This window comes from Stegodyphus dumicola, chromosome X1, assembly GCF_044657685.1.
Source record: "Stegodyphus dumicola isolate Sdum_Otavi_A_Nest chromosome X1, ASM4465768v1".
Taxonomy (NCBI): Eukaryota; Metazoa; Arthropoda; class Arachnida; order Araneae; family Eresidae; genus Stegodyphus; species Stegodyphus dumicola.
Window position 1 is genome coordinate 165,255,413 of NC_140780.1, and position 18,879 is coordinate 165,274,291.

General features: G+C 36.4%; 1 protein-coding gene across 1 annotated transcript in view; it reads left to right on the top strand.

The window, feature by feature from the left end:
• Positions 1-18,879, top strand: part of LOC118181757 (uncharacterized) — a 104,523-nt gene that overhangs the window by 41,291 nt on the left and 44,353 nt on the right. The gene's annotated exons all lie outside the window — the stretch shown is intronic.

Consider the following 18,879-nt stretch of genomic DNA (forward strand, 5'->3'; position numbering starts at 1 on the left):
CGTGTTAAGTGTGCTTTACTGTATTTTCTCTTTTAATATATGCAGTTTTCAAATGCATCGTAGTCTGGACAGTGTTACAAAGTATTACAAAAGGTTGCAAAGTATTCTTCCGAAAGAAACGCAATTCAAATAAATAAAATCAAATTCTGGAAAATTTATATTAATAAATATATTTAAAATGCTCAGTTCGAATGAATAAATTGAAAATTTTAAAACAAATATCTGAAGAGACAATGCAACACTAACAATTAAAATAAAAGTCTAAAAATTAAAAAATTACCTAAAATCGTAACTATGTCTAAAAATATAGTATAAAGAAAACTATTTGAAAAAAAAATTAAAAAAAAAATAAACGATGCGCCTTTGATTTAAACTACGCAGTTCGAATGAGTAAATAGAAATTGTTAAAACAGTTATTCGAAAGAAACTATGCAACGTAAACAATTAAAATAAATTCAAAAAAGAAAAAATTGCTTAAAATTAATAGCAATTATAATTTAAAATATAAGATAAAGAACATTATTGAAAGAAAGAACGATTCAGTCTTTTTTTCCTCTCACGCACTATGTAAAAATGGAAATGAAAATAAGTTGCCACATATTAAGAAGTTCGCCAAGTGAACTAATTTTGGCGCAAACTGAATAAAAAGCGCCAACATAAATTGTTGAATTTCTCCGTAAATTTCGCACAAAAGTTTACAAAATTTAATATTTAGGCATAATTTGGGTCGTAGAATCGAAATACTTAAAAAAAATTGGTATATTATTTCAGAAAAAGTCCGATTTTGTGTCAAAATACCTATGTTAGAATAGTGCTATATATAAATCTAATATATATCCTAAGTCGCGCTTTCGAGACATGAAGAACGCAATTTGAATTTCGTGAATCGGTCCAGTAGAACGGGAGATATAGCACTGCCCCCCTTTTTTTTTTTTTTTTTTTTTTTTTTTTTTTTGAGCAGTGTACATATTTAGAGGTCGTATAAGATTATCAGTTGGACACTGCGACAGCAGAATTTGAAATTCTGTCGCAATGATATACAGTGAAAGGTTTTCTTCATCTGAGATAATCGAAGGTTAATGGAAAGTAGAACTGGCTTAGTTATTGTATGCATTTGCAGTATTTGTTAAAAATACATTATTATTTCAATGCTTATTTTTTGTATTTTATATCTCCAGGCTCACTCAATTTTATTAGTATAGTTTAGAAAATTGTGCATAGTAAGAGCTATGCACATTTTAGTTGAAGAACGATGGTAGCTGCATTGTTTTTGTGATAATAAAATATATGTTTTTAAGCTTGATTTTACTCTGTGAATTATCTTCCCAGGTATAGTATTTTTATGCATGTGACTATTTCAAAAAACTATGTGGCGAGTCTAACTAAGAGTTACTTTGTAAGACATTTTGAAGTGGGATCTATTTCTTTCTTTTTACGCTTTATTGAAAGTTGTAAATGTCGTTGTAAGCTTTAAGAACATTGGTCTTCTTTAACATTTTCAGTTATAAGCTGCGTGCCCAGGAAAACCTTGGGGATCATTAAGGCGAGACAGCACAATAAATAAAATTGACCAACTTTATTTTTGTACTTTCTGTTTTTCATTTTTACTTAATCGAGTGATATGAGGTCATTAAAATGTATGGAAGACCATGAAAGCAGGATGAAACGTGTCGAAAAAGAGCTCCGTACAGCAAATTCACGAGTTCTTATTGCTATTGAAAATGGGTTAAAGAATGGTACCGAGAAGCGGAAAAAGAATGTACTTAATAAATCTAAATTTAAAACTTTGAAATCTTTATACTTTTTTATCTGAAGCTTTCTTTTTAGCTAAGCCTAGTTTTTAGCGAACATAGTTTATAACAAACTCCCGAATATAACGAACACTTTGTCCCCATTCAGTTATCTATATACTTGATGGTATTTCGTACGGCCTTAGCGAACCTCCAAATGTATGAAAATCGGGTGTAACGAACTTTATGGGTATTTTTAACTTAATTTATTATTATTATTATTATTTTGCAATTTTCGACTGAAAAATCTTTAATCCTGAAATTTTTCCATGTTTAGGTTTTTGAGATAGCAAAAATTACCTTCACATTACTATTCTTTTATCTTCATCAGCACCTTTCTCTCTGTTGTTAGAACTCTATGATTCTGATTCTCTCTAAATAAAGATTGTACGAGGCATGTGTAGCACCTATTTCTTGAAAAGCCAGAACACACAAAAGGCATACCTTAGAAGATCTTATTACCTCACGCATTGAGCAAAAATACCATTGATCAATTGAGCCAAAGAATTTGAATCGGTTCTTTGATTCCATTCAAGTTCTTTTATTGAGCTGCTAGTCTCTGCTTTTTTCAAGGTTTATCGAAATCGTGAAAAATTTTGCTCTTCACGGAAAGAGGAAGTAGTGATTAGATTCTGCGGAAACAGAAAAACGACAAAACAGGAATTTAGTTATAGTAGGAAATAATAATGGTATTTAACCTTTAATAGGATTGTTTTAATTAGAGTTATTATTAACCTGTTTTGGGAAGATGTCACAACGCTAATCAATCACTTTGCGTCATCCATAAATAAGTCTTTTCACTATTTTGTGACACGATACATTTTTTTAATGAGATTGGATATAACGAACTAATTGACATAGCGAAAATAAATTTTGATCCTTTATATTTCGCTACAGCGGAATTTGACTGCATTATTATTATTATTATTTAATTTCTAGCTATGCAAAATTTCATTACTTCGTCCTGGATTAGATTACTGATAAAAAAATTAACTATCCTTATTGATATAAAAAGCAGCATAAAAGTTCCTTCTAATTTCAACCTAACCAGAAAGAAAAAAGAAAAAAAAAAAAAGGCCTAAAATGCCTAGCGGCGAATATTACCTATCTTGATTATTGCAAGGATTTAAATTTGGCGCTTCAGAAAAAAATTGACATACATAGAAATTCGATATATATATATGCCTTAATATTTCACGAATTTACAAATACACTGTTACGTGGAATACATAGACACACTACACATAGTATGTGTGTATTAATTCAAATGTAAATATCTTGATGATTTTTACAACGTAGATTCATGAGGTGCATAGCGGAGAACAAAAGCTTTGAGAAGTGGCCGTTGATTTCAACGCATAATTTAATTTTTTAATAGAGTAAGCCTTGATACGCGCAAATATTTTCGCATATTATTATTTTTATGAGTGAGCTATGTATGCACCCCCAAAATTTGTACAGATTACGTTTTCAGGACAACGGAGAATATCTAGCAGATGCTAAGCGACATGTTACCAGCAGGAAGGTGAAGCGGGAAAAAAAAAAAAAAAAAAAAAAAAAAAAAAAAAGAAGTGGTGGCTACGCATTAGTAACAGCTATAGTTAAAGACTTGGTTTCTTTGTTCAAATTTTGAGTCGTGAGACTGGATGAGAGCCAAACGCAATGGCGAATGAGTTTATAAGCAAGCATGAATGAATTAATTTCTAAAGATGCAGTCCAGTGAAATTATTATAAACAATTCAGAACAGAATGGGGACAGAGACAAATTAAAATGAGGAATTAAAAGGACTACTGCTAAATTAAAATTGGTAGTTTTTTTCATATGTTATATCTTACATACGGCAAGGTTGCGTAAATCGTACCCCCTAGGAAAAAATAGGTATAAATCGTAGGATCTATGAAAAAATAAAAATTATGTGCAGTTATAATATCTTGTGTTGTTGCTGCTGATATTTGTTACAATAAAATTCCATATAGTCAATTTTCTTGAATAAAATTAATAAAATTTTTAAACACGAACTTGTACGACTTAGACAAGCAGTATTCTAAATAGCATCACCTATAGTTTAAGTCGCTATTACGTTTAAAACTGGACAATTATAATAAACTTTCTTTTTCTCAATTAATTTATTTATGCAATTAGTTACAGCAGTGATTACAAAGATATTTTTAAATTTTTTGTCAATAATTCAGGCACTGAATCACATTCTCTTCCCGGTCTTCCTCACAAATATTACAGGGAGAGGAACACGATGTAAAACAATATAGTTAACTAGAGGGTAACTCGTCTTGCTGGAAGAGGAGGCAGTTAGCATGATAGCATGTCTGATATTTAAAAGACACGACTTAAGCGGTGGTGCGACTTATTTATACATTTTATAAATATATATGTAATGATTCGATGACATAGATGATTTGTTGATTACCACCTATGCACACAGAATGACAGAGCAATGTACCTACCTTGAAGATTAGAAGATGTAACAATTTAGAGAGAGACGTGGCCGGAGATTCGAACATAATTTATTAGAAAAATAAAATGTGTACATATAAAGTATAATTTAAAATAGCAATAGCCCCTCAATTCTTAATTTTGATTTGGATATTTCCCCTTCCATTATAAAAGTAGTAATACCTAAGCTTTATTAATTATCCAATCAAAGGCGCTGAATTCATTCTGAACACAAGTCACTTGCTTTATGCCTAGATAGACTGCTTAGACAGATTGCTTACTGCTTCTCTTTATACCGAAGCTTTCGAAATGTAAACGTTTTGAAACAGGCATGAATTATAGTGCCAAGCTGTTTGTGGCCGCAACACGCTTACTGAAACAAATATGAATATTTAATCTGCTTCGGCTGCTAAATTGCTCTTTATTAGGGATCAGCATCTACGAAATGCAGTATTTCTACATTTTTGCCATCATTTGTTTCTAAAACATCATTACATCCAAGTTTGCTTCATGATATATACATATATCATATATATATATATATATCACGAAGCAAACTTATTCTATAGAAAAAACAAAATGCATCCATTTCAAATGTATGTGCTTCAGCGGGATGATTACGCATCTGGGATTGCTTTTGCGTAATGGTTTCTGTAACCAGCAATAACACTGTCTTAACGTTCCTTAAGAATCCTCCAGACGCTGTAGCACGAAAGCTCCCGACTTCGTGCGCTATAGTTCGCGTTTTTCAACTTTGAGTGTTTTGCACTGTCTTTTATGTCTGAGAGTCCGTGCCGATCTCACCCGTTATAAGTCAACTCTCTGGAATGAACTTGTTTCAGTTAACTTCTAGTGCAAGAGGGCAAAATGTTTATAGTTAGGAGTAGACCTTATCGGATAACGTTTCTCCGACCATCTCTATACATTTCTCCGAATACAATCTGCAGCAGTGGAAATTAAACTTCTCTGCGAGAACGCTTGGCACAACGTCATCTACCGCATCAGGAAAGCATTTCCGACCCTACTTTGCTTTGTGATTCAAAGTCGTCTGGATGCAAACTACGAGTTTTTAATCCTTGTACGGGGACGCTCTAATCAGTCTGATGTGTTAAAAGGAATAATTATAATTTTCTAATTAAACCAGAAAATCCATTGAAATACGCTACGCTATTATGTGCACTACCATTGAATACATAATACACACATACACTCTACTCTATTACACTCGTATATACTATTTGATGCAGATACATGCCACAATCGACTTCGATTATCTAAGGGCGAGATCGCTAACCATCAAAATGTATGTAAACTGGTCTATATAAACATGGCTAAATCAGTCGTTAAATTTCTCAGTCTTAAAATTAAATCCAATTTACAGTTTTTAATCTTTTGTCTCACATTGACTCCTATCGAAATAAAAAAGCAAAGGAAAAAAAAAAAAAAACAACTGATGTGGCCATCATATGACCTCCCGCCAGTTCCACGGTGAGCATGGTTTTCTGTTAATTATGATGCTTGTTATTCCTTTTTCTTACTTTTTTTTAACTACCCTCCGTATAACCCTGATTTTTAGTTAACTGAAGACGTCGTCCCCGGTATTAACGTGGTTAATTAGGAGTTGCCTGTATATACAGGGGGTTATAATTAAAATTCCATATTGAAATGGTCATAAAAAGAAAGCTACTGGACCAAATGTTATCAAACTTGGTAATCGTGTAAAGGAGGTCATGGGAATTTATTTCCCCCCCCCAAACGTTCAAAAACTCACCACCAAGGGGAAATGCCGCTGTATGCAATATTGCTAAACGAAATAAGGGTCGGAATCTAACTTCACCTTTCTTTTACACGGGTTGAACATGTTGTATACTGTAAAGAAACATTGACCTAAGTAAAATTAGCATTAAGCGTTAGAGGCGATAAAAGTTGAGTGAACGCAGAGATCCGTCCATGAAAACCACAAATTAGCTTTTAGGAAATGTGAGATCACAAAAGTGTGAGGATTCCGGAAATCATTTTCTTACAGATAGCTAATTTGTGATTTTTGAAGCCTGAATTCGGCTCTAAGACATGAAAATATCGGTTTAAAACGTTTTAATCGTTTATAATTTATTACGGCAGGGAGAAGCAAATGATTTATACAACTAATCTAAACAATTTGACCGAATTAAGGAAAGCGATACACCGATATGTCCGTAACATTCCTCATATATTAAGAGCTACTGCTGAGAATGCAGCAATACGATTTAACTTGCTTTCGGAAAATTGTGGACGCCACATTGAACATGCTTTGTAACACGTTTCAGAAACTACTGAACACATTTTAAACCGATGATATTTTTAATTTAAATAATATATTTTTGGAAAAATATTAAATGAGTTTATATGATAAATTAAATATTTCTTCTTCACAAAAGGACTTTGAATTTGCAATGATAATTATAAACATAAATGGTATACTGTACAAAAGAAACTATGATCCTATGAGAGAGCACTGGCTCTTGTTAGTACCAAGACAACTTCGTAGCTACTATCAGGTTCAATGTTTCTTCTAACCTTCTTCGGAAACATACAATGACCTGACTAGAACAGAGAGCTTACTAAAGCTATGTTCACTAATTGTAGTAAGTAGACAGGATACAGACGAAGGGTATACAAAACCCTTTATTTTTTTTCTTTATATACAATGACTTCCGTACTTCGGAATACAATGACCCTCCACTCGGGGTCTAACTTAAAAGATATCAAAATAAAACTAAACTCTAATTTAACTTTAGAATAAGATTGGCCTTATAATAACAGAAAGCGTATGTAGCACAGAGACTGTGAACACTACAATACGTTTAATTTATCAAGAGGATTAAAACCTCTGGCCTGGAAGGCAAAGTAGCAACTGCGTGACTTCTAAGGTAAGCGGCCTGCTTCGAACTCACGGCTTCCTCTCTTCTGCTTGGCAAAAAGGCCACACTTAAATACTTGGCGTTCGCCAGACAACTTTGCATAAACTCCTTCACGCTTATAATTCTGGCCGGAAGTAGAAAATAAGAAGTGATAGTAAAGATTTAAAATAAAATAAACGTTAGTAAAACTTAAGATCCTTACATACTTCCCGCCAGAGTTAATTAGTTTGAAACTGAGGTCTAAAACGACCTTGTTGAAAACTTTTAGCTCTAGAAACTAACGCGAGGCCAACCTTTAACAATCATAACTTAGCTAGAAACTAGAAAATTTTAAAAGAAAGAAATTTGTTACAATAGCAGCTCCCGGAATATACAACAATCTTTTTTCTTTTTCATCTGTACTGCATCAAAACAGGAGCTTTATTCAATTCTGGTTCCTTCCAGAGATCTGGAAGGAAAACTAGTTTAATGAAATGTTACAGAATGACATTGCAAATAACATATAGAATATACTTTTCTTAACATTCTTATTTCATTCATGATTATTTTAATTATCTCTCCCCGTGCTCTCTGACATGTGTTGTAAAAACACCAAACACGAATGTGTTTCTGTCTATGTGTTCAACACTTCCTCCTACAATCAAAACACTAATGTGTTAAAATTCAACATACGAGACCTCTTAACACACCCTAATTTCAACTCTAGACCCTGAGGTACTATTCTGAAAGTGGCTAACTCTAAAGTGTAGCGTCAGAGAGCCTAACTACATCATTCAACCTTTAACACATATTCACCATGATTTAATCTTTACAGTCACACGAATAACAAATTTTTTAACATTACTTTCACTTTTACCATATCACGTTATTTCTAAACATTCAAAATAACAGTTCACATGTATACAAGAACATATCAAGATGCCGTTAATTTTACACATTTGAAAACATACATTAGTAGTACATTGTTAACTTCTATTCTTTTCAAAGCAAGTGCCAATTCTTTCTACATTGAAATAATACTACATTTCAAAAAGTCTTTCAGACTAAAACTTCTTTCTTGCTAGAATGTTTTAAATAAAATTTATACAATAACTTTTTACAATATTTAAGTCTTTACACAACGCTATTATACATCAACTTTAGTTTTACGCGCGAGTAATTGAAAAACATAATAAGAAAATCGGTCACAACTCATTTCTCGCCCTTTTGGCGATAAAGGTAGACCTCGCATGAGGTAAAACTTCTTGAAATCTGCCACTTGCAGTAAGAATGAAAGATTAACTTAAGTTTGTAAAGTAACATAAAATTTTACTTATCTTTGTAATATTCAGACATCCTTTTCTGGGCCCAGTCTTTAAAGGTGCTGCAGACCGTAGCTTGGTTGATCCTCCTTCCTGTACGGGCTCGCCCTTCAGTGCTTTCCTCTGGAAGCTTCCGTTTTTCACCACTACGGCCACCCTTGAACATCTTCCTTCTGTCCTCTGCTTGTGGTCTTGGCCGTTTGAAGGCAGCTGGTCTTGGTGGAACCGGGAAACTTCTGTCGTGATCCTGCTTGGACCTCGTTGTTGGCCGTTCAAATTTTTCTTGTACTTTTTCCTCCGCCGCTGATGGCCCTTCCGCAGTTCGGCGACTTTTGCTGCGGAGAGTTCTGTCGGATGAGTCAATCTTCCGTTTCACAGCCGGGTTATAGTTGCCGTCCTTTCTCCCGGTCTTTTCCACATACGTCGTCCTTCTCCCTTCTCCATTCTGGGGGTGTTCGTGAACTCTGTTTTTTGGACGGTGGAACGGCTTCTTTTTCTTTGTACCTTCAATTTTTCCGCGGGGCAATTTTCTTTTCACTTGCTTCTCTCTCTCATTGGCTTGCCCTTGTACTTGTCGTTTTCCCACCTCTGGAACTTGTACCTGCGGTGTCTGCCGTACCGGATCCTGCAAAAGATCTGAAAAGATTTGCATTTTATTACGGTCATAGAATGGTTTTATCTGGTCAATGTTTGCGGAACAGGTTTCACCATTTCTTGCCTTTAACACTACAACAGCGTGAGTTATTTTTTCTATAACATATGGTCCTTCAAAGCGTGGAAAAAATTTGGCAGTTTTATCTTCTGGTGCTGAAGAAAGTGAATGCTTAATTTTTAGTACTTCATCCCCTACTTTATAAGTTACTCCCCGTCGTTTCAAGTCATAATACAATTTTTGTTTTCTTTGTGCTACTTCCGTATTCTTTTTTGCTTCTTTTATTAGTTTTTCTATATCACCCATTTTAAATTCTGGGGCTCTTTGTTGCACATAAAATAGTTTATCTAACGGTGTTATAACCTTTCTGCCTAGAAATAACTCAGCAGGAGTTTTGCCCGTTGTATCATGTTTTGCGGTCCTAAGGGTGAAAGCAAATTCATTGACATAGTTATCCCAGCTTTTATGAAAATTTTTAACATAACTACGGATAATTTTCACTATATTTCTGTTGACCCGTTCCGCTATATTTGATTGCGGCCGATACGGGACCATTTTTAAATGACGTATGCCCAGTTTTTGGCACATGTCTTCAAATATATTACTTACAAATTGAGGACCATTATCCGATATAACTTTTAGGGGCGCCCCGTATTTTAAAATATATTTATTTAAAATAGAATCGGTAACTAATTTCGCGGAGGCTCGTTTTAAGGGAACAATTTCGGTCCATTTACTAAAATGATCAACTATAACAAGGAGATAGCGACTTTTGTTTAACTGACTTTTTGGGAAAGGGCCCAATAAATCGATGCCGATTATTTCATTTGGAAAATCGGATTTAATACTATTTAGAAACCCGGCCGGGCGGAAATTAATATAATTAACGGCTTGACATGTTGGGCAGGACTGGACATACGCCCTTGTTAACTTTTGCAGTTCAGGAAAGTAGACTGCCTCGCGTACGCGTTGAGTACTTTTTCGAATACCAGCATGAGAAGCTAAAGGGCTGTCATGGAGCTCTTGCAGGATATTTAATCTAAGACTAGCTGGGATAACAGGTCGAAATTCGTTGTTGGAATTCGTAGTTTTTGTATAAAATAATAGACCATCTATTAGTTCGTAATGGGCCGCCCTATTTCTTATCGCCACAATATCTTGGTGGCTAAAATTTTCAGGATCCTTCAAATACTCATAAATACTTCCAAACTCAGGATCCTTACCCAGTTCGGTTATTACAGTTTCTCGGGAATTTATTGTACACGCTGTCAGCATTGCAACTTTTACGGTATTACCCTGTTCGTCTAATTTAATTCGTGACAGGGCATCTGCTACGATATTTTCCTTTCCGGGGGTATGCTTGATTACCAGATTATATTCTTGCAGCTTGAGTGCCCATCTTATTAACCTTGGGGATAAATTTTTTCCAGAGTACAATCTAGTTACCGCCGCATGATCAGAATATACTGTTATCGGCGCCTTTCCAAAATAGACTCGGAACTTTTGCACTGCTAACAGAACTGCAAGTGCCTCTCTCTCGGTCGCGGAATAGTTTCTTTGTGTTTGATTTAAAGTTCGGCTAAAAAATGCTACTGGCTGCTGATTTTGCGAAAGTACCGCTCCTACCGCATAATCCGAAGCATCCGCTGAAATTTCTAAATTTTCATCCTTTTCAGGAAATTTCAACACAGGGGCTTGCGTTAATGCTTGTTTTAATTTTTCGAAAGCACTATTGGCTTCGGCCGTCCACGAGAATCTTGGCTTTTTCCTTTTTAATTTTAACAATGGCTCAGCGATAGCCGCAAAATCTTTTATAAAGGACCTATAATATGAACAAAGTCCTAGAAAAGAAGAGAGCTTCTTTGCCGTGTTTGGAGTCGGATACTTTTGTACAGCGATTATTTTTGATTCATCTGTCTCGATCCCTTTTTGCGATATTTTGTAACCTAAATATTTTAATTCAGGGGCTGCAAATTTGCATTTTTCGACATTAACTTTTAGACCGGCCTCATTTAATAAAGAAAACACCTGTCTTAAATCCTGTACATGTTGGTCTAGATTATCACTAGTAATAATGATATCGTCTAAATAGATAAATGTGGACTTTCCGAGAACAGGTCTTAACACAATGTCCATGCATCGCTGAAATGTTGCTGGGGCGCCTGAAAGGCCAAACGGCATTCGCAAAAATGCATAAGTGCCAGACTTGGTTATAAAAGCAGTCTTAGGCACGTCCTCAGGCCTGATCCCTATTTGAAAATAACTACTCGTTAAGTCTAAAGTTGTCATAAATTTGGTTGATTTTATGTTCCTTAAAATTTCTTCTATAATCGGTAACGGATATACCGGATATTTCGTTATGGAATTTAATTTACGGTAATCAATAGCGAATCTCCACCTTTTTGGATGCTCCAAAGGATAATCATTATTTTTCTTACATAAAACCACCGGACTAGCATAACTACTTGAGATAGGCGTTACGATCTTTTTACGTAGCATATCGGTAATATGCCATTCTATAATTTTTTCCTTATTCTTATCATACCGGTATGGTTTTTGACGAACCGGCAATGCATCTCCGGTGTCAATACTATGGTTAGTAACCTGGGTAAATCCTGGAATATCACTAAATAAGGAAGCAAATTCACTTACCACTTGTCGGATTCTATCTTGCTCGTCATTAGGCAGGTGGTCGAGATTTAACCTTGGCGGTTCAACCTTTTCTACACGCACTGGTTTCATCGTCAGCTTAAGAGACGCTTCATTAAAATCCAGTGTAGCTTGTGCGTCTGAAAGAAAGTCTATTCCTAGTATTAAGTGTGCTTGCAAATTCTTTACTATAAAAAACATCACCTTTACTTGTTCGTCCTTGATACGGATGTACAAAGGTACTTTACCTACGCACTTACATTGTTCTCCTTGCGCCGCTAATACTGTTGTATTATCCGCATTATATATGCGGTATTTGCGAAAATACTTTCTAAAAAAGACTTCTGCCACACAGGAACACTGCGCGCCGGTATCCAGGAGTGCGGTGGCCGGGATATTATTTACCAAGACTTCAATCTTCGGAAGAGTTAAATTTTTCACCATTACTGTATTTAACTTGTAGGAAGAGGGGTTTTCGTGGCCTTCGGATTTCCGCACCCTCTCGTCAGCAGAAATCCGTTTTAGTTTAAATTATTTTTCCTTTCGGTGCTTTCCTTCTTTCTCCACTGGCCTTGAGACTTTTTTCCTGGGTTGCTATTGAACTGTCGACGTTCGCCGGCTGTTTTTGAATGCTCGGGTTTCCTTGCCCACTGATTCGCTTTTTCTCCGTAGCCATGTGCTTGAGTTTGCTGTAGTCTTGGCGTACCAAATTGGTTTCGCTGTTGATATTGGCGTCTTGTTTCGACGTCCGCCGTTCTTCTACTTTCAAACTGGATTGCTAGCTCAAATAATTTTTCCAGTGTAGTCGGATTTCTCAATTCAATAAAGTCTTGCACTTGGGGTAGTAACCTCGGCAAAATCACTTGAATTATTTCAGGATCCGGACGGTTTCCATACAAGAGCTTGAAAACGTGAATTTTTCTTAAAATAAAACTCGACATGTTTTCCATTCTTTGTTGATATATACTGAAAAGTTCTGTTTCTAATTTCGCACGATCCCTTACAACAGGGAAGGCTTTAAGTAGGGCAGTCTTGAAATTTTCGTAAGTATAGGTGGGACTTCCTGCTTGACCCAAGAGACTTCTGCCGATACATTTGAACCAGTTAAGCGCTTGGCCCCTCAAAGCGCTGGTAGCTAAGGTAACTTTTTGAAACTCGTGCACGGGGTAGAGCATGAAGTGGTCATCCAATTTTTCCAAAAAACTGGTTACCTGTGAGTTTCCATTAAACGTTCCTTCTGGTTTCATCGAAGCGCGCATGGTCTGGACAATATACCCAAATCCTTCCAGGGCGGCAGCTGGCATTTCTGGATTCTGAGCTGTTTCTGCAGGCAGCACAGGTTCTTCTTGAAACTCGGCCATGGTTATTCTTCGTCGGGCGCCACTATCAGGTTCAATGTTTCTTCTAACCTTCTTCGGAAACATACAATGACCTGACTAGAACAGAGAGCTTACTAAAGCTATGTTCACTAATTGTAGTAAGTAGACAGGATACAGACGAAGGGTATACAAAACCCTTTATTTTTTTTCTTTATATACAATGACTTCCGTACTTCGGAATACAATGACCCTCCACTCGGGGTCTAACTTAAAAGATATCAAAATAAAACTAAACTCTAATTTAACTTTAGAATAAGATTGGCCTTATAATAACAGAAAGCGTATGTAGCACAGAGACTGTGAACACTACAATACGTTTAATTTATCAAGAGGATTAAAACCTCTGGCCTGGAAGGCAAAGTAGCAACTGCGTGACTTCTAAGGTAAGCGGCCTGCTTCGAACTCACGGCTTCCTCTCTTCTGCTTGGCAAAAAGGCCACACTTAAATACTTGGCGTTCGCCAGACAACTTTGCATAAACTCCTTCACGCTTATAATTCTGGCCGGAAGTAGAAAATAAGAAGTGATAGTAAAGATTTAAAATAAAATAAACGTTAGTAAAACTTAAGATCCTTACACTACATTCTAAAAAGTCTTCATGATGCTCCAACCGCCAGCAATCTCGTATTTGACAAAACGTACGATCATGAGAGCACACGGCGGTATACATCACACTATCGAGAATGCCAAAGACATAAATCACCACCGCAACTTCCCCCAGAAAAGAGCTTCATTCGATAAAAAACCCTGGCATAAACTTTCCCCAAAATGTAATATATCTACTTGAATGCTTTTCTGTTACCTGAAACGGGAACCTGTAGATTATTGTTCGCACAGATCACCTTATCAGACTTACAAATGCTGAGGGCACCGAAATTGCCGAATTCCTAGTTGGAGGAATTGTACTGAACACGGTGCCCCAAAAATAGGTAAATGATCGAGGACGTAACTTCTTATCCAATGTTGTTAAAGAAATCAACCAATTATGCCAGACGTCACATCATCTGACGGCTGCCTACCTTTTAGGAGGTAGACCAATAGCTTCACAGAAAAAAGACCCTTGCAGACATGTTGCATATGTACGTAGACATCGAGCAGAGAAAGTAGGATACCATCCTACTACTTGCGACTTTTTCCTAAAATTCAGCAAAACAAAACACAGTGGGTTCAACCCATTCATTCTCGTTCATGGTAAATATATCCAGACTCTTCTCGCTCTAATTTTTCCATTTAATACCTAAGATTCATCCAATACTGAAGATTATGTGCAACATCTATTCATCAGACCTGAAGAAGCTAGAGAGGTTTCAAAACTTCACATTCTCAAAGCACAAGCCACAGACAAGCGCTGATACGATAACAGGCATCGACCTATCAACTACAATATCGGAGACTTAGTCTGGATCTCCAGTTCAGTACGTAAGTTTAGATTTCGAAAAGATCCTAAGACATTGCTTTGGACCGTATTGAATAATCTGACGGAACTTAAGAAGCAGAAAGTATGGAACAAAGTAGAAGACGGTGGAGTTCAAAAGACATCTTTTCACGTATTGAGACTGAAATCCTTTCTTGATCCAAAAGGACAACTAGACGATAGAAAATAAAGCCCAATATTTCCAGGTGACCTGGTTACAAGAAGCCAGACCAGATCTCAGAAGAACCCTGTTTCTTCCTAAGAAGGGGAAAATGTAGTTAAAATGGTTCCTTTCGGCAGAAAACATCGTTGCAAAGTGGGTAAAACGTCGGATTCGGAAACTGAAAGGTCCCGAGTTCAAAATCCATAAAAGACAAGTCACATAAAAATTGGTTTACGTTTAAATTTCCTTCCTGTTAATTTATTTCTTTTATATCCCATTTATTGAAGAATGTTCTCCATTTTCTAGAATGTTCCAGCTCGTTCATCAAGTGTGTATTGGTGGTTTCATATTCAGTTCGAATAATAAAATCTTGAGTTGAGACTTGAGTACTTTAGTCTTCATTTGTATGACCACTTCATCTACGCGGTAATATATACATATATATATATACAAAGTGTCTCAAAAGGTCATTTCCAAACATAACATGCTGGTCTGTCATACCATGACAAAGAAGATTTACGTCCGAAATTGTGAACGGCAACCGCTAGAGGGCAATGTTGGCAAGCGTTAGAGGGGAAGAAAGGAAGGATTTCAAAAGAGGTGTTATATGACTTTTATTAAAGACCATAGTTAAATTATAAAATATGATCTAAATTCCTTTAAGCTACCACAATGTATGCTTCACAACGTCGACGCATGGATGCAAGGACCCGTTCAAAATGGGCAGGCGTGTCCCGGACACGTGCTGCCAAGATCCTGGCTACGAGATACATGAACCATGAACTTCGTATATCATCACGGGTAGAAATCTAGGGCGTCAGGTGGGGAGATCGCGGTGGCCATGCAACTGGTCAGCTTATGCCAAACCAGCAATAAGAATATGTCCTATCGAAGTATTGCCGCACAGTGCTGCTAAAATGCGCAGGCATTCCATCATGCTGAAACCAGATGTTTCGGCATGTAACTACTGGAACGTCAAACCATGAGATCCAGCAGCACCCTTTCCACAAAATGTCCATAAGGAAATGAGTAAGTAAATCGATTCCTCCTTCTATTGCAATGTTCTCGCCTGAGCTGAACACGCTTTCCACACTCTCCGATAAGCCTGCAAACATTGCCCTCTAGCGGTCTCCGTTGGCATTTTCGGGCAACGACCTTTTGAGACACCCTGTATATACCAAAATATAGATTTTTAGTATAAATATCAGCTTATAAGTCTATTAAATTAACTCCAAGTGCCTTTACGTTTTCCTTGTAGCTGCCAGATATATTCAATCTTATTTTTACTATGTATTGTCATTACTTTCTGACATATGTTATACATAAATTTGTTCATAGGTCAAGTTCATTTTAAAATTTTACATAATGTTATCTCCTTAACCTCGATGCATTCGCAGTTATCATTTTTCGCTTAATTTCAAATAAACTTTACTTCTAACTGGATAAATAATTTCTCGGTTTGAAACGTAAAAATCATATAAATATCGTTGCGAAGTTTAATTTTTTAATTTTTTAAAATAAAATCTAAAAAAAAAAAATAGATACATATTTTGCTCACTCGGAAGCCCCCTACGTTCGGAATACTGCCCCAGTTGCACAGGTGGTAGTTACGGCCCTGTCCTCAAAACTTGATAGGTCGAGCAAGTCAATGCACAGCACCACTAACCCGATCCATTTGTGGTCAAATTTAACGTGTAAATGGTTTAAAAGCTCCAGCTGAAACGCTTAAGCTCCTCATCATATTGAAATGACAATGAAGGTTGCTTAGACATAAGAAGATGTTTATCATTTAAAAGTTGTCGCAAGACATGCTCTAAAAATATCAAGTAGTTTCTATCGGTCAAACGAAGAGATGACAGGTAAGCTCCGATATGATAATCCCCAACAATGTCGGCCTAAATAAGGTAAACTGGAAATTCGTTCCATTGTGAAGTACGACTTGTTGGCGAACAACACGGAAGCAGAAAAAAAGGGATCTGTAACACACTTTTTCAGAAACCATTGCGTGAATGAATTCGAGGAGTATAATGATCCAGCTGAAGTACTTGGATGCTGTGCACGTGATATAAATACGTTTCGTTTTCTCTAAGGAAGAAATATAGGTAGGTTTAATCGCATTTTTTCATACTTAAAAGGTTTGTTATAATCATTAGCTCCATTCACACCAGTGGAATAGGGTTTAAATTGTAATTACTCAGGGAAGGAGAAGTTGGGCATGTGGGAATGTGAAGCTGCCTCAGAGAAATCATAGATTTAATGTCAGTTTGTGTTTGTTTCGCTGTGATTGGTCGGTTCTTAAACCAGCTTGGTGTAAAATTTAACAGTTACAACACTGAGGCGAAATCATCATACCAGATCCCGTGACGTAGTAAGGTCTGGTTGCCTAAGAATGGAGTTTGGCTCATGCGACTTGTGCCTCGCGAAGCCGTCTTATGAATGTTCTATAAGGAAACGTCCACACGAAGTAAGATAAGCCGAACATCCTGGGCTGGGGAACTAATCATTGCTACGTTATGGAAACTAGCGTAAGGATTTTGCTTTCAACTTTATTCAAATCTGACATAAGAACTGAACAGTGACAGCGAAGCAAACACGAACTGACGATTTCGCTGAGTCAGCTGCACATTCACGCATACGCAATTTCCCCTTCCCTGACTTGTGTCACAGGTGTGAAAAAAGCTAATAATTTTTACGACTTATGAGTATGACAGTAATGAATCATATACCATCGTATAAATGATTGTATAGAGAAAACAAAATGCATCCATCCATATCAAATGTAGAGCATCCAGGTACTTCAACCAGATGATTATGCATTTCGAACTGTTTCTGCGCAATGGTTTCGGAAATCAGCCATACCACCGTCTCAAACGTTCCTTGAGAATCCTCCAGAGGCTTTAGCGGGAAACCCCCCCCTCCCAACTTCGTCCGCTATAGCTCGCGTTCTTTAACTTAGAGTATCTTCTACGGGACGTATCTCTCTCCTTGATGTCAAGGAGTCCATGCCGATCACACCCGAAATATATCAGTTGTTTAGTAAGTGTATGTAGTTAGGAGTACGTCTCATCCGATAACGTTTCTCGGGCAATCCCCGTGCAGTTCTTCGAATATACTCCGAAACCTTGGAAATTTTGAACTTCCCTGAGAGAAAACTCGGAACAACGCCATCTTCCGCTTCAGGAAAGACCCTACATTGCTTTGCAATTCCGAAGCGTTTGGGGCCATCAGCGGCTGAGCGGTAAAGTCGCTGAACACTGGTAGTTCGAATCTCAGCGAACGGGCTGGCTGCATGGGCATTTTCGTGGTAATAAAGTCCTCCCTCGAATGCATCTCTCCTCTTAGGCAGATAGCCCTCGCTTGATTTGTAGCAATCGAATAAACCAAACATAACCGAGACGTCTGGATGAAGTTTGTAACGCTGGTTCTGAAACACCCTGGACACTGTGATTAAAATTGTTTTACTGCGAAACTCGACTTAATGATAACCGATAATTTTCAAGAATTAAATAAGGATTTGCTTGCATAGTGAAAAATAACTCGATCAAAATTAAATTTTAAAGTTTTGCATGAAAATTTCGCTTTATGTTTTCAATATATATGCACATACAAAATCTTAAAATAAAACGATTGGTTAAGTGAACTTTAATCTGTGTAATTATTAGATAAAACTCTTTATGATTATTCGCTTTCTCTACAGTTTGGGATCGAACAGTGAAATTAAATAGAAACCTTTCAGTTATTTTTAAAGAGGAAAATCTTAGATTTATTCCTTGAAGGTTGGAAGTATCCTTTAATAACTCAGATGTAAGATAACATTGCTTGTGTAGCTGATTTTACGAGGAAAGAATGTAATTCATGCTGTTGATCCATTTTTATCTTTTTCTCATTCAACTGAACAATATTGCCTTATGCTCACTGGTAACGGTTACTGTCACATCGGGATCGTGCAGCGGGGTTATCGTTTCACAACATCTCTTATTCATCAAACATTTACTAATAACTGTTATTTTTTTAAATACTTCTTAAGATACATAACAAAAAATAGAATCTGCAATGTATGTATAAATTCTTTTTGTTTACTATGCAGATTCATAACCATAAGCACTATTAACATAAGAATATTAACAATTTCTTTGTGAGCGCATGATGCTTTATTATCCCTGCAAATTCAAGCACATTT